This window comes from Mustela erminea, chromosome 10 (assembly GCF_009829155.1).
Source record: "Mustela erminea isolate mMusErm1 chromosome 10, mMusErm1.Pri, whole genome shotgun sequence".
Lineage (NCBI taxonomy): Eukaryota > Metazoa > Chordata > Mammalia > Carnivora > Mustelidae > Mustela > Mustela erminea.
The window spans coordinates 29,009,782-29,033,228 of NC_045623.1; the positions used below are offsets into that span (position 1 = coordinate 29,009,782).

Sequence of the window (23,447 nt, forward strand, 5' to 3'; positions counted from 1 at the left end):
GGCTCAGGTCTTGATCCCAGAGTCCTGGGATTGAGTCCCACATCGGCCTCCTTCCTTAGCAGGGAGTTTGCTTCTCCCTCTGCCTGAGACTCTCTGCTTATGCACACACTCTCTTTCTCTCTCGCTCTCTCTTTCTGACAAATAAATTTAAAAATCTTGAAAAAACAAGACTATACTTATCTTAATGAGCACTGAGAAATGTATAGAATTATCAAATCATCATATTGTATATGTGAAACTAATACAACACTATGTTAATTATATTTGAATAAAAATAAAAAATAAAAACAAAGAGCATTTGAGGAATTAGGTTTTACAGGCAATCTAATAAAGGAAAGATAGAATAAAACTGCTAGGTTAGGTACAAAACTGGTTAATGTCCTTAGGGTAATTAATAAAATCTTTGAGATTATTTTTTTCCATCAGAGAGAAATTTACAAATTAATGGTGTAACCTCACAGTGCCTGGGCTCTAATCAAATAGTAAATGGCAAAGATAAGCATAAGTATATTCTCCTAGAGATTTTATAATTTGGGGGTGAGCCAATAAAATAAAAATAAAAAATAAATAAAACCATGTGGAGTTGAGTTGCAAGTAAGAGAGAAGGGAAATAAAGAAAAAAATCCAAGATAATAGCTCAAAAAGATGTCAAGTCTCACCTGTTATAACCTCATTTCCTCAGAGATGAAAAATCCAAGTCAGGTGGCTCATCTAAGATTATCCCACCCCACTATTCTCACATAGCAGTTATGACTGAGGGTAGGAGGCAAATAAGCAAACAAACAAGCTTTAAAAATCAAACAAAAGCTTATTGTCTCCACAGGTTCCTACTTAAACCAGCCTCCTTCATACTGTAAGGTGTCCTAGTGAATGGACACACTGAATCTTGAGGGAGCAAGCATTCATTTTATCACTTGTCCCCATCACCCCTCACACTGCCCTTCTCATTTGCACAAGTAAATCCAGAGTTAATGTTCTTTTGAGATGATCATGTTTTTGGTATTTTGGTCTAATAGCCTAAGAAATCTTCCTTCATAGCAATTTCTTTTATTCTCTCAACAAAACTTAATTGGAAACTTATTATGCATCGGCCATAGAGAGTAGTGAGGAAGAGAGTGAATTCTGCTCTCTTGCTTATCTGCTCACAACTTTGTAATTGTGTGTCACAGTGCAGGAACCATATGCCTTTCCCAAATGCAATAAATTTATTTATCTATCATCTTTTTTTATACCAAGAGGTTTAAAATGGTTTAAAAATCCCTTGGAGCTCATCTCCTGTGTGGTAAATAACAATATCGGTATATTACCTCTATGTTCCTCCTTTGGGTATTCCAGCATCCTCCTTTCTGTGAATTCCTCTGAAATTCTGCCCTCTAGACTGGCCTTGTCTGAATGCAATGACATTGAGTTCCAAATTAATGAAATTCCACATACTACAGGAAGGCTCGCTGGGAGCATTTAACAAAATGAAGTACCTTAGTGAGCTCTTCAAATTCCTCAGAGTCCAATGACTGAAGATGTCCCAGAATGGAGAACTGAATGTGGCTTTAAGACACAAGGTAAATGGGGCACAGAATTTTCTGTCAGGTCTTTAGAAGCATCTGATGAAATGCTATCAAAAGATCCAAAACCTTTAACATGACTATGAAAATGAATATAGCCTCACATACCTAGAACTGAAAGAAATTAAGTTGGACCTAAAATACAGTTGGCCACCTTGTTCTTGAATTAAAAAATGGAAAATGTGACCCAGCTCGAGAAGGCACTGTTCCTAAAGGTTATGAACTTGGCTCATCTATGTAGTCAATAAATATCAGCTATTCTTACTATTTCTCTTCTGAGCATTTCAACTTACTGCTTATTACTATGATTAAAAGTCTTACACACTGCCGCCAATTAAGTCTGTGAAAATTTGCTTTAATTACAATGTTAGGTATAATTTTCTTTTTGGAAATAATAATGTACCATATGTAAAAAAAAAAAAAGAAAGAAAGAAAGAAATTAATCTTGGGCTTGCCTCCCTTGCTTTCCAGCTCTTTTATTAAATTTAGTTATGATAGGTTCAAAAGCCAGAGCAAACATCCTGTTAGTTAGCAACATTCTACTGACACCAGGAAGGTCCAACTGGCATGAGAGATAAACTACAAGTGAAACACACTAAAGATTACTTGAAACACATTCTAAAATGATCCATTTTTTCCAAAAGAGTCAGGCTGCTCTAGCATACCTAAGTGAGAAGTATTTTTCCAAGCAATAGCTATCAGTGAGTTTAATCACACATTTATTGAATGTAAATTTTGTACAAAATATTGAGCAAGTTGCTGTGAGAAAAGTTACGATACATGTCCTCAAAGAGCTTGCTGTCATGAAGTCCATATCCTCAGAAACTTTTGGTTCCACACTTCTCCCAGCCTATTCTGAATAAAGACGAAGAAAGCCAAATTTTTTCTGAAACTATAAGAAACCTTTGATTCAATCACTATGTCTCGTATCAGAGCTTAAAGACTATATTTTCCGTTGTGTATTTGATATTTGAGAATAATGAATTCAAAAATTATTGGGGAAAGTAGGTCTGTAATTGACCTCCTAGGGAAACGACGTGAAATCCCTTCAAAATTCCCACCAGGAGTGGAAGAGAAGTGGATTCAGATATAGCACTCTGAAACCTTCCCAAGCTTTCTCCACTGGAATTCTAATTAGTAAGACCCCTTTAAGCAATTTTAAAGCTGCTTAATTTAAATACAGGAAGTGTTTCCTTGGGCTCTATAATACTTTGGCAGAGCTGATCCTATTTCCTGAGATTAAATAGAAGAAAATTCTTTCCTCGGGAGACTAAACTACACACAATAAGATCATTCATTAGAATGTTCATATAAATTCAAAATATACCATGGGAAGAGTAATGTCTTCTTCATAAAAGGTAACACCCTAGAAATGCTAAGTGGAGCCAAGACTGGTTTTACTCTTGAGTTTTGGCCTTTGTAGGATAAAAGTTCTCTGAGAAGAATTACTGAGGTGATAACTCATTTTGACAATGAAACCAAGTACAAGATAACTAAAACAAAAAAGAATTTAATCCTTTTTCCTAAATAAAAAACATCTGCTGATATTATTTGCTTCTTCAGAGTTTTGTGTCCATTCATAAGAACAAAGCTATACCTTTCTGTAGCTGATTCTTATTCTTTGTATCACTTAACATTTGGCAGTAGGAAAATTTCAGAAGCCTAATACCAAAACCTGTTACCCAAAGGTCTGGTTGGTAAGGGGAGTAGAAAGGATATGCTTCTAAAACTTTTTTATTGTCCAGGAAAACAAAGGGGAACACTTTTCAATCTCTTGCCATCCTTCTGTAAATTTACATCACCTCACTAAATTTGATAGCTAAATAGTGTTCTGACAGTGTTGTTGAGACTTGTATGTCAGATTTAGAAATGTTATTGTGGAGACTTACTTTGATGGTGCGATTTTAGAAGCTTATTTTCCTCCTAAACAAATGTATTATAGAGTGATAGATAACAGAGATTCAAAGGATTACAATGAGAGATCAAGGAGTTCACCTGTAATATCTATTGCATTGACAGCCGACTTTATTGAAGTTTCACAATATTAACTGCCTCTCTGTGGACTGGCTGAGCCAGCTAGGTGATTATCAATTTATCACCAGTCAAAACACAGATTGCTTCATGTACAGTGTCTGTGGCATAATCATGTACCTTGAATCCGATCAAACTAGAATGATCCTACTAGCACGATTCTTCTAAAAGTGAAGAAGAAACATTAGTTGGGAAATTCTCTAATGAAATTATGTCTAATTCATGGTTGACAGAACATCTTTCTTGGAGCCTACGTCAAGAATGCACCACTCCAAAAGGAAGTAAAACAAAGCCCAGGAGAGAGATTGGGGAGAACTTTAGAAATATTTACTCCTTCTTCCTAAGGCTTGCTTTCTCTAACCACTTCTCACTCCCACTTCAGAGACAGCAAGTAGAAACTTTACCAGTCTTTAAAATCACCTCCACCATGCAAGACTTAAACCTTGAAACTCTACCTAGCCTTATGGGAACTAACTGAGTTACATGTAGGACATTATCTGGAATAACAAAGGACCAGCACTGAGATTCTTACATTATAGCTTTGACTCTATTATAAATGTAGTAAAAGTTTAAAGTGTTTTACATTTCCACCCTATTTCCTGATCCCATCCTGTACCAAGGTCTACTTTTCTCCACATGTTGAGTTTCATCAGTAGCCATTCCAATTAATATTTATTAAATGCAGGAATGGAAGGAGAAGATTTTGGCCTTCAATGTTTGTTTGATCAGGGCAATACTTAATAGCTACCCTAACACTTACTGACCACTTACTATGGTACTAATCTAAATACTTTTCATATTTGAACTCATTTAATGTTCTTAATCACCCCGTGAAGAAAGTACTATTATTTTGCCTGTACTATCAATGAAAAAAGTGATGAACAGAAATATTAAGTACTTATCAAAGATTACCCAGCCTACAAACAAGTTGAACCCAAGCAGATGACTCTATGACCTTATAAATGCTGAGACTCAATTATTTTCAGTCATACACCGATTGGATTGAGTTGCTCTGCTCTTTTTCTAGCTGCTTACCATTGTATAAAGTTAACCCTCTCTAGAAAAAAAGAGCACCATCCAGAGCGTCTACAATTTTTCATGCAAAGTTTCTGGTACTCAATAAAATATTAGCCGACATACCAAGAAATAAGAAAAAAGAAAAAGAAAGACAATAGAAATAGGGTCACAGATAATTCAGACATTAAAGTTATCAAATATGGATAAATATATTTTAAAAATAGATGACAAGATAGCTTCACTAGAAAAAAATGGAATCCATTAAAAGAGAATCAAGTGGGAATTCTAGAAGTGAAAGATACAATAATTAAAATTAAGAAGTCAACAGAAGGGTTTAATAGCAGATTAAACACAGGTAAAAAGAGGATTAGCACTGTAAGAGCTCAGTAGAAAATATTCAGCCCCCAAAATAGCCCAAAATACAAAGAAAAATAGAATGGAAATATAGAAAACAGTGCAAGAGATACATGAGTGATGGCAAAAGTATAACTGAGAGAGAGAATGGGGACTAAAGCAATATTTAAAGACATAATGTCTGAGAATTTTCTGAAACAGATGAAAGATACCAAACTCCAAGCAGGATAAATAAGCTACTCATCACACCATAGTAAAACTTGCAAATGGCAAAGACAAAAACAAAGCCATAAGAACAGCTGGATGAAAAAGCATATTACCTTCAAAGGAGCGACAACAATACAACTAAGTTCTGAACAGAAACCTTGGAAGCCAGAAGAATATAGAATGCATCTTAAGTGCCAAAAGAAATTTTGACAACTTAGTAGTCTATAGACAGTAAAAACATCCTTCAGATATAAAGGCATCCAAAAAAAAAAAAAAAAAATAGAGCATTTGTTATCAGCAGATCCACACTAAAAGAAATACTGAAGGGGTTTTTAGACAGGAGGAACATGATCCCAGATGGAAAGACAGAAATTCAGGAAGCAATGAAAAGCAATAGAAAGGTAAATATGAGTATAAATATAAATGACCATTGACTAAAAAGCAATAATAATATACTATGAAGTTTAAAATACATGATTAAAATGCATGAGAGCAATACTCTCAGGCAAAGGGGGTAAATGGAATTAATACATTAGTAAATCCTAGCATTGTCTGAGAAGTGGTAATTTGTATTAGATCTATTAAGTAGAGATGCACGCTGTTGTATCCAGTAAATATAATCCCAAATATATCCATACATTACTTACATTAAATGTAAATGGACTAAATACTTCAACTGAAAGATAAAGTTTGTCCAACTAAATGAAAAAATAGAAATTCAACTGCACATTGCTAAATAAGTGCATCTGAAATCACAGAGTGGAGAGATGTAAGCACTAACTATCATTAAACATAAAAAGTGACATTTCCTACTAATAATTAAAAGTTAATCTGCCAGACATGGAGATGAAAAAATGATAAAACTAAACAATAATTTAGGGATGCTTATAATTATGATAAGACTCTTTTTAACAGCAAGAGCAATTAACAAAAAAAAATCTAGGATAGGGATGCCTGGGTGGTCAGTTAAATGCTGACTCTTGGTTTCATTTCAGCTCAGATCATGATCTCATGGGTTGTGAGATGGAGTCCCAAGTCTGGCTCCACATTCAGTGGGGAGTCTGCTTGAAAATTCCATCCCTCTGTGCTTTACCCCACTTGCCACTCACATGCTCTCACTCTCACTCTCTCTCAAATAAATAAATAAATCTTTAAGAAAAACATCTAGGATGGTGGTGTGAGATAGAACTAGGCAGGAACATAAACAAGAACAAGGGTATCTTTAAGGTGTGTTGCGGATTCACACTCTTTTTTTTCCATTATTCTTTAAACTATATATATATATGTTATACATTATCTCTTTTTTATGTGTATGATTTATCTGACAATAAAAGAACTTTTTAAATAGTAAAAAAGTTAATCTGCTAGAAAGATATGACGATTTTAAATTCAGTGTCTCAAAAAGTAAAGCAAAAATTAACAGAACTAAATATAGAAATAGATAAGTCCACAATTATAGTAGGAGACTTCAACAAACTTTGAAAAATTACTCACTGGTCAGGCTAAATAATATATTAATAAACTTAATTTAATTGACAGACACAAAATTCTCCATCTAATAAGGGAACGTGAGACATTTACCAAAACTGACCACATTCTGGGCCAGAAAATGAGTTCTCAAGTCCCCCAACATTTCAAAATATTGAAACCATTAATGTATTATTCTTGGAACCAGTGGAATTAAGCAAAAAATCAGTAACCAGATAAAAAACAAAACATCCAACAAATACTTGAAAATTGGTCAAGGAAATAAGAATAGAAATTATAAAATATTTTGAATTAAATGATGATGAAACATGACATCAAAACTTGTGAACACAGCTTAAGTTGTGCTGAGTGGGAAAAAGTCAGTGACAATGGTTATTCAAGGAGGGATGATGGCTGAGAAGCAGCATAGCAGGGGCTGGTAATGTTCTATGTCTTGCTGGAGGAGGTGATTACATGAGTATTGTCCCTCTGAGAAAAATTCAGCATGCTCTACTTAGGATGTGGGCATGTTTCTATATGCATGATTATACTGCAAGGAAAATTTTACTTTAAAAAAATCAGAAATTATTCCTGACTCTTCTTTTTCTCAATCCTTACATTCCAGATCATCAACATTTCTTGCCAGCTTCAATTCAAAATTTATCCAGAATCTGGTTATTTCTCACTACCACCAGCTGCTAATCTTGTATAAACCAACATATCTCTTTCTTGATTCATTTCCATTTAATCTCTGGTCTTCCTTCTTCTACCCTTGCTCCTTATAGCCAATTTTCAACACAGCTATTAGTGTAAACTGCTAAAGCTGAATCATAGTACGTCACCACTCTCCACAAAACTATCTGATTGGCTTCTCATTTTACTCACAGTAAAAGCCAAATAATAGTCACAACTATGTCTCTACATCATCTGGACTGCCATCCCATCACCTCCTTCATCTCCTACCCCCCACATCTTGACCACTCTGCTCTAGCCTTACTGCCTCCTGGCTCTTTGCAAACATGACAGGCACATTCCTGCCCCATGACATATTCTTCCATGTGCCTGGATATTTCTTCACCTAGATTCACATGGCTCATTCCCTCATTTCTTCAGATCTCTGCTTAAATATCACCTTCATCCCTGACCACTATCACTGCAATTCTTACCACTACCAACAACTTCCAATCCCTTTTCAGTTCAATTCATCAGGTATTAATCCAGTGCCAATGTGACCCAGGTGCTTAGGACAAATGAGTAAACAAAACAAAGTTTCTTGCCTTTTCGGGGCCTCGATTCTAAAAGGAAGAGACAAACAATAAGCATAGTTACTTTAATTATACAGTGTGTTAGAGGTAGACAAACGCTTTGCAAATAAAACTGGGGCAGGTCAAGTAGCATTTGTTATACTCTTCAAAGGGCATGTGAAAGGAGTTAAAATTAAATTATAAGTAGGTGTTTAATGTTTCTTTTTTTTTTAAGATTTTATTAATTTATCTGACAGAGATCACAAGCAGGGAGAGAGGCAGGCAGAGACGGGGTGGAGGGCTCCTTGCCGAGCGGAGAGCTGGTGCAGGGCTTGATCCCAGGACCCTGGGATCACAACCTGAGCTGAAGTCAGAGGCTTTAACCCACCGAGCCACACAGGCACCCCAAATTATAAGTATGGTGTTTAAACCAAGCTTTATTGAGAAGAATGACATCTGAACAAAACTTTGAAGGTAGAAGGGAATTAATAACTTAGATATAGGGAGAAGAATGTTCAAAACAGGGAAAATAAAGTGCAAAAGCCAGAGGTGGAGTGTGCCCAGTATGTTGGAGGGACAGTAAAAAGGCACAAATGGCTAGAGTGGTGGGTAGGGTGAGCAACCAACTGTCTAAGTTCACCAGGGACTCAGGGATTTCCTGGAATGTGTGACTTTGAGGGCACCCAGGGAAAACTGAGATGGTGTGTCAGTCACCCTAGTGAGAAAGTGTTACAGGAGGTGAAATCAAAGAGATAATGGAGCTGAATCATCCAGATCTTTAAAGATCATTTAAGGACCTGACTTTTAACATGAGGAAAGCAGGGAGCCATTGGAATATTTTGAAGAAAGGAATGACACGACCTGAGTTACATTTAAAAAACCTCTTTCTATTGCTGTGTTGAAAATGGGACATACAGAAACAAGGGCAGAAGAAGTGATGCCATCCCAGCCTATTGTGGTAATCCAGGTGAGAGTTGATGGTAGCTCAGATGAATGACTTTTTATGAGATGGTAACAAGTGGGCAAATTCTGGAAGGTGAAACAAATAAGAATTCCGAACAGATGGGATGAGAAGTATAAAAGAGAGGAAGGATGACTTTCCAGGGGTTTGATCTAAACAACTCTAAGAATGGAGTTGCCATCAGCTGAAATGAGAAAAACTGAACATACAGCAAGTTTGACAAGAAGAAAAATCAGTCCTATGTTAGACATGTTATATCGCCTTTTCTGCTTCATTTTCCTCCATAGCACTTACCAACACTGACATGCTATGTATTTTACTTACTTATTTATTATTTATATTAACCCATTAGAATATAATCTCCAAGAAAGCAAAGACTTTTGTTCACTGCTCTATCCCTAGTTTCTAAAATAAATTTACCTACTATGTAAGGATTTACAGTGTCTCCTTGATGACTGGAACAGTGCTAGGCTCCAGGAATACAGTAAAACACATGACATGTTCTTAGGACTGCCAGGTAAAATACAAGATGGCCAGTTATATTAGAATGGCATATAAATAATGAATAATTCTTAGTGTATGTATGTCCCGTATGCAAATATGTATGTCCCATATGCAAATATTCAATTATGGGATATAATTATACTAAAAAATACTAGTTATTTATCTAAAAATCAAATTTAATTGGCATCTTGTATTTTTATTTGCTAAACCTCATAACCCTCATGCTTTCTGTGTGTAAGGAGGCTAGATGATAATGGGATATACGGAAAAGTAAGCAGTCTGTATATAATAACTTTACGAATGCAGGAAACCATGGGATCTTGCAGGAAAGGTATCCATGCATAGATTGTGGACAGCATCTGAGGAGCTTCCTGAGAAAAACGACAGTGGAGGTACCTAGTTGAAAAGGAGAATAATATCCCAGGGTGATAGAACAGCATGGGCTAAATTTGGAGGACAGAGACACCATGGGATACTCAGGAAGTTGCTAGTTGACTTGGTGTCTCAGATGCACCCAGAGAACACAGTTGTGTAAGATAGGAATTAGAAGTTATTATCACCAAAAAGCACAGTTGGCTGAGCAATTACTCTACCAGAGATCTGGGTAAAGGCCCGTAAACACAGGCACCTGTCACCAGCTGTAAGAGCAGGAAAGGTGACCATCTTCCAGCCCACGAGGCAGTTGTAGCAGCACTAAGAGGGTTCTGAGATTTATGCCCACCAGCTGCATTTCACTGGGCTTGACCGTCAGGACCAAAGACAAATGGAGAACAATTCTCTTCCAGTCCTTCCTTGAGATAGTGACCATGTTCTCCGTTACCTCCTAGGTAGAAACAAACAGATGGAACAAAACTTACTTTTATACAAAACAGGTAAACACTCCTGAAAAGTTGGGAGAAGGAAGAAATCCTGTAGGAAAGACTGGAATTTCTGTTAGCAAAATAACTAGAAGTTGATGCCCTTTGCAATGTCTTTTGAATTCAGAGTCTGGCGACATTTGAATTCTACAAGAGTAAGCATTCTCAGCAGGGGTGATCCAACCCCCAGAGAGATTAAATTAGTTCTTGGAGGTAAGAATCTCTTTGATACTATAACGGTTTGTTACCCTGCAAAAGGCTAGAGTCCATAAACTGATCTATAGTGTATCTGTGGTTCTAAAACTACACCAGAATTTGGTGGAGGAGAGAATGAGGAGAGTTTTGTTTCTGTTGTTTAATGTCTAAGAAGGCTACTTAGGGATGGCAAGAATGAAAATGTTTTGATAATGTACACCCGAATGTTTATAGCAGCAATGGCCACAATAGCCAAACTATGGAAAGAACCTAGATGTCCATCAAAAGATGAATGGGTAAAGATGATGTGGTATATATATACAATGGAACACTATGCAGCCCTCAAAAGAAATGAAATCTTGCCATTTGCAACTACGTGGATAAAACTAGAGGGTATTATGCTGAGCAAAATAAGCCAATCAGAGAAAGACAATTATCATATGATCTCCCTGATATGAGGAAGCTGAGAGGCAGCATGGGGGGCTTGGGGAGTAGGAAAGGAATAAATGAAATAAGATGGGATCAGGAGGGAGACAAACCATAGGAGATTCTTAATCTCAAAAAACAAACTGAGGGTTGCCAGGGGGAGGAGGGAGGGAGAGGGTGGTGGGGTGATGGACATTTGGGAGGGTATGTGCTATGGTGAGTGCTGTGAAGTGTGTAAACCTGGTGATTCACAGACCTGTACCCCTGGGGCTAATAATACATTATGTGTTAATTAAAAAATCAAAAATTTTTTAAAAAAATTAAAAAAAACAAAACCATGGAACTAGGATGGAGACCAGGTGGGTGTGAACGGTATATTCTTCTGGAAGAAGGGTAGGGGGCAGAGATATAAAGGAGCAAGAAAGGAAGGCATTCTGGGTGGCGCAAACAGCATATGCACAGACTTTCAGAAAAAGTAAAAGGTAAATAACATAAAATGCAGGAGCATGGTTGAGTAAGATAAGGTCCAGGAAGGCTTTATTGGATTTAGCAATTAGGAGGTCACTGATCATTTAACCTCTTTGTGCTTCAGTTTCAATACTTGTTAAATTAAATTGAAAAATAATCTCCAAGGCAACTTACAGCTCCAAAGATTCTCTCATGTGGGCTAGGTCTCTTTTGACAGAGACACACAAAATCACATCCACACACTTATACACACTCCCAGCACACATGCTAACCTCTTTCCTTAATCTAATTTTCTTATCTCTCTGCAGCTACATTTGCCTTTGGAGGATTCCAGTTCTCTTTGTTTAACGATAACAACACTTTAAAAAAAAAAAATCAGTTATGAGAGTCTATAGTTCCCTGATAAGCAGAGCTGCTGGACAATAAACTGGTTAATATTAGTTCCTATACACATTCCTAATGCCTTGTAAATACCTTTTACAGTGCAATAAAATCTTCAGAATGTGACCAGATTTTTCTTTCACTTCAAAAAATGATTTTAAAACCCAGATTCACTCAAATGGGGCAAAAAAAAAAAGTTATTTCCTCCTAACCTATCACTCATTCATTAAATATTTTCTAAGTACCTACTATGTGTCAAACAGTATAATAAGTGGTTGGGAAATTAATAGTGAATAAAATAAACAGTCCATAGCTTCCAGGAACTCAGAGGAGGAAAGCAGGGGAATAAATGAGAAGTTGTAATGTTAGCATCCCACAGTCACTACTGTCATCTGGCCACATGGGTTAACGCACCTGAACCTTGTACCTGCGCCTGTAAACAAAGCTCTGAGGAAGAAGTAAAGTATCAGTTTACCAAAGAGAAAGATGATGATAGAACATCATCTGTTCCAATCTGGAACAGTGAGTTCTTAACTATTTGGGAGCCATAGACCCCTTCTCAGAGTCATGTATTTAAATGTCTAAAATAAGAATACAAATGTAACCAATCATACTGAAATATGGTTATTGTCCTTAAAATTTGTGATATGTATATTTCTTTACTAACGCATTAAGTAACCAGACCCAGCAGCTATCTTAATAACAACTATAATTTTGAAGCAGTCATAAGCACAAATAGCACAAATGGCATGTTGAGCTACTTGTAACCCCGTAATATGTTATAAAAATATCTGTAATTTTTACTGATGACAAAGTCACAGATACTATTAATAATTCTGTGGTCTGCTGCCTACATTTATAATTGACCAGAATGTGAAATTTCAGTTAAAACTTACTGAAAGTAAAGAATTGTTTTACCATCTAAAGCCACAGGCCCCCCTGAATTCCATTCAGAGAACCCCTGGGCTCTACAGCCCCCTGCTGTAGAACTTTAAACTCAATCAGGATTTTCTCCTTCAATAACATAGCTCCAAAGTCACTTTTAGAGCTATAGTTCCCTCCTTGGGATTTCCCAAAGATGTAGCTGGTCCATTATTTGGGGCACACTGCCATCCCATGGCTCCTCCTGAGGAGTTTAGCGTTAATAACATCCACAACAAAGCAGCCTTTTAGGGCATTAGACCAAACCTGCAAATTAATGCACTGGCTCATCACAATTCATTAATCAAATTCAGACTGGATTTAACAACAGATTATTAAAGACTCAAAATTATACCCACAGAAGGAAAAAAAAAAAAAAACCAGGCAGCTCCCAGAGGGTCAAATGTAATGTGAATGGTTTTGCATAAAACCATAAACCTGCTATTAAATTAAAAACAGGAGAAATTATGTCCACTGCTTATCTCCAGTTATTTTTTTTTTAGAGGAATGTTACGCTAATTTATTTCTTTGCTGTTCCTAGTTACACAGTAAAAGACTAAAAGGTTACAATGCAGTGGTTCTTTTGATGTTTAGTTGAACAACTTACACTAACATGTACCGACTGAGGTAAAGAAATTAATGAAATTACTCCCATAATTCGTTACTAATGGAACACTGTCAATGCTTTCAACTGACCGTTCACACAAATCCTCCACAGACAGCAAGACACCTCATGGAGACTGTAGGGCTCACTCCTTCTGCTCAACAAAGCAGAACTCGGCTGCCTTGTCCTACAATCTCACTGATCTCTCACCTCGGTGGGTATGCTCTTGACGAGCGGTTCTGTTCTCTCTGGGAACAAAAGCAGGAAGGGGAAACAAGGATTAGAATTTTTCTTTCTCTTCAGGGAATTGAGGGAAACCCGCTGGGGATTCCCAATGAGGTATAAACATTCAGAATGCTGTAATTGGGCAGATCACAGAGGTACAGCCGGCTGTGCAATGAATTTTTTTAAAGGTTAATATTTTAGAGCAGCAATCATAGATAAAAAGCATAATCCTAATAAGTATGAAAAAAAAAACTAATTTAAAGAACTGTATGATTTTGTGACATCTTTGCTCTTTCCCCATTAGGACTGAATCATTAGTTCTTTCTGTTTTTGCAGAAACAGAAGCAAAAATTACTAGCACACATGCTGATTAAGGTAAGTAAGTGACATATCTGGAAATACATAATGTTTTATTCAATGTAGGTACCTGTTCAATATTATAAAGTGTTTTGGTCTTGGGGTGCCTGGGTGGCTCAGTGGGTTAAAGCCTCTGCCTTAGGCTCCAGTCATGATTCCAGGGTCCTGGGATCTAGTCCTGCATCAGGCTCTCTGCTCAGTGGGGAGCCTGTTTCCCCCTCCACTTCTCCCTGCCTACTTCTCTGCCTACTTGTGATCTCTGTCTGTCAAATAAATAAATAAAATCTTTAAATAAAAAAAAAATAAAGTGATCTGGTCTTAGTACTATCTAGCTTAAACTCTATCTCCTAGAGGGAAGGATCTATGTCTTTGTTATATATATGAAAATAATTAATAACTTCTCTTTGAAGATAAACTCCTATCTATATGTTGATCATATCAAGTTGGCATAAAATGATGGTATGAGTGATGTAAAATATGCCAGTGATCATATAATATATGCATAATACAAACTATATTTAGATATAATAGAAAAAGGTCCAAAATAGTCAACATATTCAAAACACTTTATAAAAACCTTTTTTGGGGGGTGCCTAGGTGGCTCAGTGGGTTAAAGCCTCTGCCTTGGGCTCAGGTCATGATCCCAGAGTCCTGGGATCGAGCCCCGCATCAAGCCCCACATTGGGCTCTCTGCTAAGCAGGGAGCCTGCTTCCTCCTCTTTCTCTGCCTGCTTCTCTGTCATTTCCACCTGTCAAATAAATAAATAAAATCTTTAAAAAAACAAAACAAAACATTTTTTTAATAAAAAATGACTTGGGTTTGGTTTTGCTCATATTATTGTAGTTATATCGTGAACAGTAAATTCATAGTCCCAGTCTGTCATCCCCCTTTCTCAACCCATGGCACTCTTTCCTGCCCACTTGGGATCACAATCCACCTCAACACAGCATAGCAAACAGCTTCCATCAACTGCTCAGTGACTTCTTAAAATGTAATATATTTGCTCTACGCAGGCACAGTATCTGGCACATGGTAGGTACTCTGTATTTACTGAAATGAAAAAATAAAGCTTCCTCTCCTCTTTGCAGATGAAAATGTCCTATGTTAGGACTGTCCTTCCAAAATGAGTTTAATTTCAGTGCTAATTCCCACAAAGTGTTATCATGGAGATTAACTGCAAATAAGTGGCTCATAAACATATCTCATATTTTTATAGTGAGCCTCCAATCTCCTGCAGATGCTTACTACCTTCTCATACAGAAAAGTAGAAGCAACTAGAAGAGAAAGTTATATTTAATTGAAAACACAATTATAAAACCCATGTCACAAAAACAAGGGCCATTATAAGCCACTAAGATTAACAATGAGGCAGACTTTAACTTTTGAACGGAACACTTTGGGCACAAGAGTACGACTGCGATCCCTTATTTCTCTAAGTGTAATAAGTGGGTAAATCCTAACAATAGCTACTATGGATAGAGCCCTTGATTGAACCAGGCATCTGCCACATGGGTGATGTAGAACAACAATCCTACCATGTGGACATTAACATCACTACTTTACTGAGCAGGAAATTCAGAGAGCTTCCGCAGCTCACCTGAGGTCATGCTAGGAGCTACAAAACCAACGTGAAAAATCACATCTCCTAAGGCAGCTGGATAGCACAGTTTGTTAAGCGTCAGGTTCTTGGTTTGGGCTCAGGTCATGATCTCAGGGTCCTGAAATCAAGCCCCATGGTAGCTCTGTGATCAGTCCAGAGTCCGCTTGAGATTCTCTCTCTCTCTCGCTCTGCCCCTTCTGTTCATACTCTCACTCATTTATTTATAAGTAAATAAATATATAAAAGTCACATCTTCTGCCTCCAAAGCCGTGTGACAGGACTACTCTCTATTCTGTTGCTCTTCTCTTGGATCCTTTTCCATGTGTGCCCTCCATTAAAGCTACTTCCAACCTAAAAACAATCACAGAAGGAAAGACTGGGCTCCATACCTACCTTTGCACCAACTCTCCTTAGACAGCTCATAGAATATTAAGTGGCAGAATAGCAAAGTGCTTAACAGTTAGGCTATGGCATTGCATGGCCTCGATTAGCTCCCCAGTCCTCTGACTTCCTTACATGGACAGTGTTCTCTTCTTTGTGCCTCAGTTTTCTCATAAGTAAAATGGGAATGGTAACAGTACTGACCTCATGAAATTGTAGTGATAATTACACATGTTAATAAATGTGAAATGCTCAGTGCATGACATAGGAAGTGTCAAATGGTGTTGGATGCTATTTTCAGCTTTTAACAGCTACAATGAGGTAAGATTTGGTCATCTACAATTCAGGATCTTCACTGACCAGCTTCCAATCACCAGCTTTTTCTGAGCATCTAATACAGTGCAACCTCAACAACAAAATAGCTTGAAAGTAGTTTTAATCTAAGACCTTAGACTGTATATTCTTTGCCATCACAGACAGTTTGGCAATTCCTCCCAGTGGTAAAACTCAGCACTCTACCTACTATGGGAACACTTAATCCATCCATAGGAGTGAGACGCCTGGCTAAGTTGATCTGCAGCCACTATTCACTTTTATTTTTAAATTATTTAGTGTTATCCCTCAACCAATCATTTTGTCTTTCTGGGGTTTAATTTTCCAACTCTTAAATACTGAGGGGTAGATATGGGCAGTTGGGTGGTACAAACAGGGCAAGAAAGAATCTTCACCAGAGATGTCATCTATGAAACCACTAGAGCTTTCAAGTTAATACAGTCTTTTAAAGTTGAGGAAAGAAGGAGCTAAAATTGAATGGAATTTGTACATTCCAACATACAAATGTAGGAAATTCAGGCCCAAGATCAGCCAGCCAATAATTATGAGATTTGAACTCACCAACTACTGTTGTCCTGTGCCTACTATTTTCACTTGTCTGCCCTTCTAATGAAAGGAAGAATTGGAATATCTTCTTTCATTACTATTATTTCTTAGCTATAACTATAATACATAATAAGTATTAAACTTTATAGCTAATTATATAATAATGATGGTGATGATATATTGACAGCATCAAAACTCTAAAATTATGAGAACAGCAAAATATCACTTTCCTTACGAGCTCCAACATATAATAAAACTAAGAATCTAAATATTTTATAATTATTATTAGAAATGATACAGTGCTGAGTTAAAAATCATGAGTCACATCACACTCATATAACCTGAATTAGTTCTTTGACAGAAGACAACCCCCTAAATGAATGTTCAATAAACATCTGTATTCCCTGCCAAGGGGAAATTTTTTTAAAAAATTACTACAACTCAAGCCAATGAACTGTGTAGATACTGGTGGAATCTAGTGTAGATCCTTTCCTCTTGGTTGGAAAAAGTAAAGAGACTCAGGTAGTTTATAGGAGAAAATAATGTGAAGGAAGAATACACAGTAATCTAAGGCAAACTGAGTAAGGTACAAATTCCTTCTCTGAGGAATACATCCTTTCATACCCTAAAGTCATCCGCAGGTAAAAATGTCTAAGTGATAGAGACTCTGACCACAGTCAAAAATCCATCTGACCACGGGTGAACCAGGATGCTGAGCCTTATCCTAAACATATTTTAAAAAAGCATTCTCTCTATATCAATAAAATACAAATGCTAAAATTATCTTGTTAGCCATCAGAATAAAAGAAACCTTGAGAATAAGGTTGTCATTCTTAATTAAAATGGGCTTTTTAATTCCTTTAACTAAAGTAGATATGAATACTGTAAACACTTAACTGACTAAAGAAAGATTCTACCCACACCCCCAATTACAGAACACTTAATTTATATACGATGCAGCTTATAACTGTTTAGCAGTAGGGTTGGGGTAAGTCTCTTTGGCCTACTTTTTAAATGATTAAATACTCCCCGTCCAAGTAAACAGACATTTCGTATGATAAAACATTCTTTAAACACATAAGCCTTCGCTCAAGATTTAAGAGGGAAAAAAATCTTAGTGACAGTACATTCATTATGTCTTTATTAAGACTGGACTTTTCCATAGAGTTATGCGCAGCTGAAAATAAGGCTCAGTTTAATACAAAGCAAGCTTTCCTAGTACTACAAAAATTATAAAATTTTAATGTTTAATGCATTCCTTAATTATAGAAAACTCTGCAAAGAATAACATCCTTGAAATTTACTATGCAAATGCTCTTAATTTATGACAAATTGCTCTTTAAAACACAAGTATTAAATCTCTATTAGATTGTTGAGGTAACGTACTAATATGCATTACTAAGATCTTAAATTTCTAAGTGGCAATACTGTTTGTTAGATGCAAACAAGGATTACCTTAATTAAAATATACTATCCCTAGCCTCTCAGCAGATTTAGATCAGTCTTTAAATAGGACAGGTTCATTATCTACCTCAAGTTAATAAAAGTATGACCTACTGTGGTTATTTCCTTTAAAATTTAATTTTAATTACTATTTTGTTAATGGAAATAAAGCACTAAAGAATTGTGAAGATGATCCGAAAGCAATTTTGAAAACTTAATTAAAATACCTCTTGAAAGCTTCAAAAGGAATTTAACACTTACGTGGTTTGATAACTGATGGCCTTACAAATACAGCATTAGATACCAAATTTATAAAAAAATATATATCATTGACTGAAACATGCTTTAGAACTCTAGCACTTCCATAGTCTGTATCTTGAACTAATGGTGCAATTAAATAGGTATAAACATAAAATTTTTCCTTCAAAATTTTTACATTAGACAAAGGTTCTTAAAGAAATGAAATGAGGACCCAGGACACAGTGGCTTCACAATACATAAACATTAAATGCATTCAGAGTTTTTGCATAAAACCATCCAGGCTAAATCCAGATAATTGCAGTTGTGTTCAGTTTGTTTTCTGATCCTTCGGGACCTGAATATAAAATTAAAAGGCTGGTAAGATGTTGTATAAAATTCAGTACCAGAGTTTTATTAGGCAGCTTCCTCTCCAATCTAAATTTCAAAGGTTTACACATATATTATTGATCTTATCTGTGAAAATATTGGTTCAGTAAATAGCCTTTAAACATAACACAATCCATAGATTTTATTGAGATTCATACTCATGAAAAAGATAAGAATATGAGAAGCAGGGTATAACAAAAAGCATGCTCCGGGGAAGAAACACAGTCTTTGTGATATTCAAAATATATTTCGCAGCTCTTATATTACAAACCTCGCAATGTTATGGTTCATAATGCGATGTGCATTTTTGTACCAGACCACTTGACTACTTCCAGTAAGTAAAATCCCTGCATTCATTAGCAATAATGAATTTTTCTTCTTATAGATTTCATGAAAAAGGCATTTTCCAAACATTACCCCCTACCATGCCCCTCCCCCCTGTAAAACTGGTATACCATTTCATTTAATATAAAGTCAGAGCTCCATTCTTTTAAACACGGGAATTACAACTTCAGAAATCAGTGAAATTTTACAGAAAATGAAAAATAAACATATGACTAAAATAATGGCATAACAATTAAGTAGAGGTAACAATGAATTTCTGTAAATCCATATTAACCTTGAAATGTGATTTAAATTCACACTCACAAAAAATGGTCTAACAGAACTAACTAAAGAAATTATATAAAAATAGGAGTTCATCTTTTGGTATTTTTTTTTTTTAATTCACCACACAGGAAACTGCCAATTTTTGAGTGAGTTCTTTTCTAACAGATTACTTATATGTCAGTTTTTTAAGACTTAAGATGAATATTACCCTAGAAGTAATAAATAAGGATCAGGTTGATCCTAAAAAAATCTATAAAAGCCTTAATTTAGCTTTATAGTGTAGCTGGAAGACTTGCAATGAAATATAGCAGAAAGCAAAACTGTTTCAATACTAGTAATTAAAGCAAATGGAAAGTTAAATTGAATAAAAGATAGTTTATTATTCTTAAATGCTCTGGGAATAATAGACTTAATTGGAAGAGAAAGCAAATGTAGATGAGACATTTGTGAGAATTCTGAAGGGGACTTCTGAGCTTTTTCAAGGTCTTTGGAGGTTGTTGTCACCAATTCTGCATCAGGTCTTAATTTCATGTGAAAACATAACATGTATTAATTAAGCAGTGGAGATGAGTTTAAAAAACGAGTGCTTTTTTTCTTTTCTCATTACAAGTATTCTCTGATATTCACTTGATTTCTATCAACAAAGAGAATAGTAATTTTTAACTGATAATCGCAATGGGAAAAAAGGGATGGTAGAGATTTTCCTGGAGACAACACATGCTCATTCATGCATGCACATGCACACTTGACAGAAGAAAGTGAAGGAGGCCGGAAGAAACAATGGAGAGGTATTGGAAAGAAGGGAGGCTGGGTTAAGAAGGAAGCCCATACATGAAAGAAAATGGTACCTTGAGGTCTCTTGGCAGGAATGCTTTATTCATTTGGTGGGTTGGTTAGTTGTGTGAGTGTGTGTGCATAAAACAGAGAAGAAAGAGAGGGAGAGAAACCAGCTGGATTTCCTGACATCCATCCTTCCTTCCATTTAAGTTAGTGTTTTAATCTCAGCTGTTTCTTTTGAGAGTAACACGTGCCAAAGTGGTGGATGTGTCATATGACCCCTTACATTCAAAATACAGTGGCTTATATTGCTATACTAATAAGCACTGAGAAGAGACATAAAGAAGCTTTGGAATAATTCAGAGTTTTTGCATAAAAACACAGTGGCTTAGCTATATTATTACAAAATATTTTGTTTGTATTTGGGTCCTCCAGGACCTATGGAAATGACAAGGCTGATAATATACTACAGAAAGTTCAGTACCAGAGCTATATTAGGCAAAGACCAAAAACAAACAAACAAACAAACAAAAAACCAACTTAGAGCTTTTAACATATTAACATATTAACATACTCGAGTGCACTGAGACTCTTTAAGAATATGTAATGCTGGGGCGCCTGGGTGGCTCGGTGGGTTAAGCCTCTGCTTTCGGCTCAGGTCATGATCCCAAGGTCCTGGGATCAAGCCCTGCATTGGGCTCTCTCAGCGGGGAGCATACTTCCTCCTCTCTCTCTGCCTGCCTCTCTGCCTACTTGTGATCTCTCTCTGTCAAATAAATAAATAAAATCTTAAAAAAAAAAAAATGTGATGCTTCCCATACCAGTCTAAACTTTTCTCAAGGGGTATCTGTCAGGGAACACACTCTGGGAAAAGCAGAGTTAGAGTCAGTAATAAGACAGAGATTCCCACTGACACCCCTGTTGTCCAAGAGTGTTCTGGAGGACCTAGCCAGTGTGTAAAATGGGATAAAGAAATGTAGCATACATCAGAAAGGGAGAGATAGCATTATCATTCTTTGTAAATGATAGAAAATCTGAGAGAATCGATTAGCATCTATTAAAACTAACAGAGAGTTTATAGGAATAACAAAATATGAAAGCAATAATTTTCACTTATACTAACAATCAGTTGGAAAATATAATAGGAACAAATACTCCACTCATAATAGGAATTTGAAAGAGAGAAAGAGAGATCACCCAAAAGAAAAATGGGCAAAGAATATTAACAAGCAATTAAGAGAAATATGCAAATAGCCAATTAACATATGAACAGATGTTCAAACGCAATAATAATCAAAAAAATATAAATTAAAACAAGATACCATTTTCCCTTTATGAGAATTGAAATGATTAAAAACGTGGCCAATACCCTATGTTGACATGAAATGTGGAGGGAAAAGACACCCTTATACAAGCAATATTACTCAGAGTCCAGACAGGAAATTAAGAACATACTCAAATCGGATAATTTGAAGAGCATTTAATAAAAGGGTTATCCATAAGGGGGTCAAGCAGGGTGGAGGGAACCCACAAGGAAGAGGGCAGTATCCAGGGCTGGATGCAGAAAAACAAAGCAGAACGGAGAGAACCGTAACCTTAGGTCTGGGAAGGCAGCCAACCCTCAGTAATGCCACAGGAAGAGCCAAGGAGGAGCAGAATCTCTTAACTCTCCTTCCTTCTCATCTACCGCCAGTGTCCCCTATCCTGGACAACCAGCCCAAACAGAAGCCTGAAGGCAAAGGACCTATACCCCCAGGTCAGCCTCTCAGAGCACAAAACAGGGTAGAAGAGGGTAGAGGGCACCCTCTCCACCGGGGTGCAACATAAGATATCTAGCATATAAGTGTTAGGGAAAGTATCAATTAGTAAAGCCAAATTGAAAGATAATTCGGCAACATATATCATAAATTTAAATATTTACATATACAATATTTGTTTAGTCTTTAAAAAAAAAGGGGGGGGGAAGAAGAAATGGTGAGGAAAATATCAAACCATTAGCAGAGGTTGTGTCCAAGGAAGGTTGGGAAGGAAGCTCAAGTTTGTAGGGTGAGCCAGATCCAGATTTGCATCCTGACTCTAGGTGCTCAATCAGTATTTTTTTTATTATTATTACTACAAAAAAAGTAATAATAAATTACTTTTTGACGCAGAGACAATAAAACAAAAAAGTAATAATAAATTACTTATTTGACGCAGAGACAAGAAATCAAACTGACTTGACAAAGACAGTTTTGATCAAGGCTCACACCACCAAACCATGGAGAAGCTGGAGTATATGTGTGCCTTCAGAAATACCTGGATCCAGGGACTCAAACCTCATCAGGTTCTTCTCCCTCTCCTCTCCATCTACTCTTGCTCTCCTCCCAGAGCTACCAGTTCTGCTCCCTCTGGCTGGCTTCATTCTCTCAGGTCAGCTGTTCCCACAAGATCAATCCATGGCCAAACACAATGATAAAAACACATTCTACAAGCCACAGGGCCAGAGAGAAAAGAGTTTCCCTGGCACTTCAGTTGAAATTCTTCCAGAAAATGCCACTGCTTGGACATGCCTGGATCACACGGCCCACCACAATGGAATCGTATGGCAAGCCATAGAACCAGAGCATGATGACTGGCCCTTTCTGGTACCAATGCCCCACTCTGTGGCCAAAGGACATGAGAATTTTGATTAGCCTCCACTTTACCACAACCACATGTTTGGGATAGAAGAAAGACAATCTCCCCCAAACAGGAATTTTCTTCCAGACAATAAAAAGGCAAATACTAAATAAATGATAACCTTGGACAAATTACTTAACCCTCTGACTCCCAGCTTCCTCATATATGAAATAAAAAAGGTGATGGTGCCTAAAACAGAGGATTACTGTGGAATTAGCCTTATGTGTTGATATTATTCTCTTACCGTTTTTTTAATCTCTGTATTTTCCATATTACCTTTTTTTTTTTTTTTTTTTTTTTTAAATAGGCTCCATGCATGGCATGGAGTTCTACCCAGTGCTTGAACTCACAACGCTGAGATCAAGACCTAAGCTGAGGGGTATCTGGTGGCTCAGTCTGTTAAGTGTCTGCCTTTAGCCCAGGTCATGATCCTGGGGTCCTGGGATTAAGCCCCACATGGGACTCCCTGCTCAGCAGGAAGCCTGCTTTTCCCTCTCCCTCTGCCCTCTCTTACTCTCAAATTAAAAAAAAAAAAAAAAAAAAAAAATTAAAAAAAAAAAAAAAGAAAGAAAAGTAGTCTAAAGAGGGAGCCTGGGTGGCTCATTGAGTTAAGTATCTGCTTCAGCTCAAGACATGATCCCAGGGTCCTAGGATCAAGTTGTGCATGGGGCTCCCCACTTAGTGGGGAGCA

The 23,447-nt window shown here is 36.7% G+C and overlaps 1 long non-coding RNA gene across 3 annotated transcripts in view; it reads right to left on the reverse strand.

Moving 5' to 3' along the window:
* LOC116567814 overlaps window positions 1-23,447 on the reverse strand; it is a 47,779-nt gene that overhangs the window by 5,445 nt on the left and 18,887 nt on the right. For 2 of the 3 annotated variants that reach the window (XR_004276348.1, XR_004276350.1), the window contains one exon: window positions 9,976-10,170. The exons of the other annotated variant lie outside the window; for it this stretch is intronic. This is a non-coding gene — a long non-coding RNA (uncharacterized LOC116567814). The remainder of the gene's footprint in view (window positions 1-9,975; window positions 10,171-23,447) is intronic. 3 annotated transcript variants of the gene reach the window in all.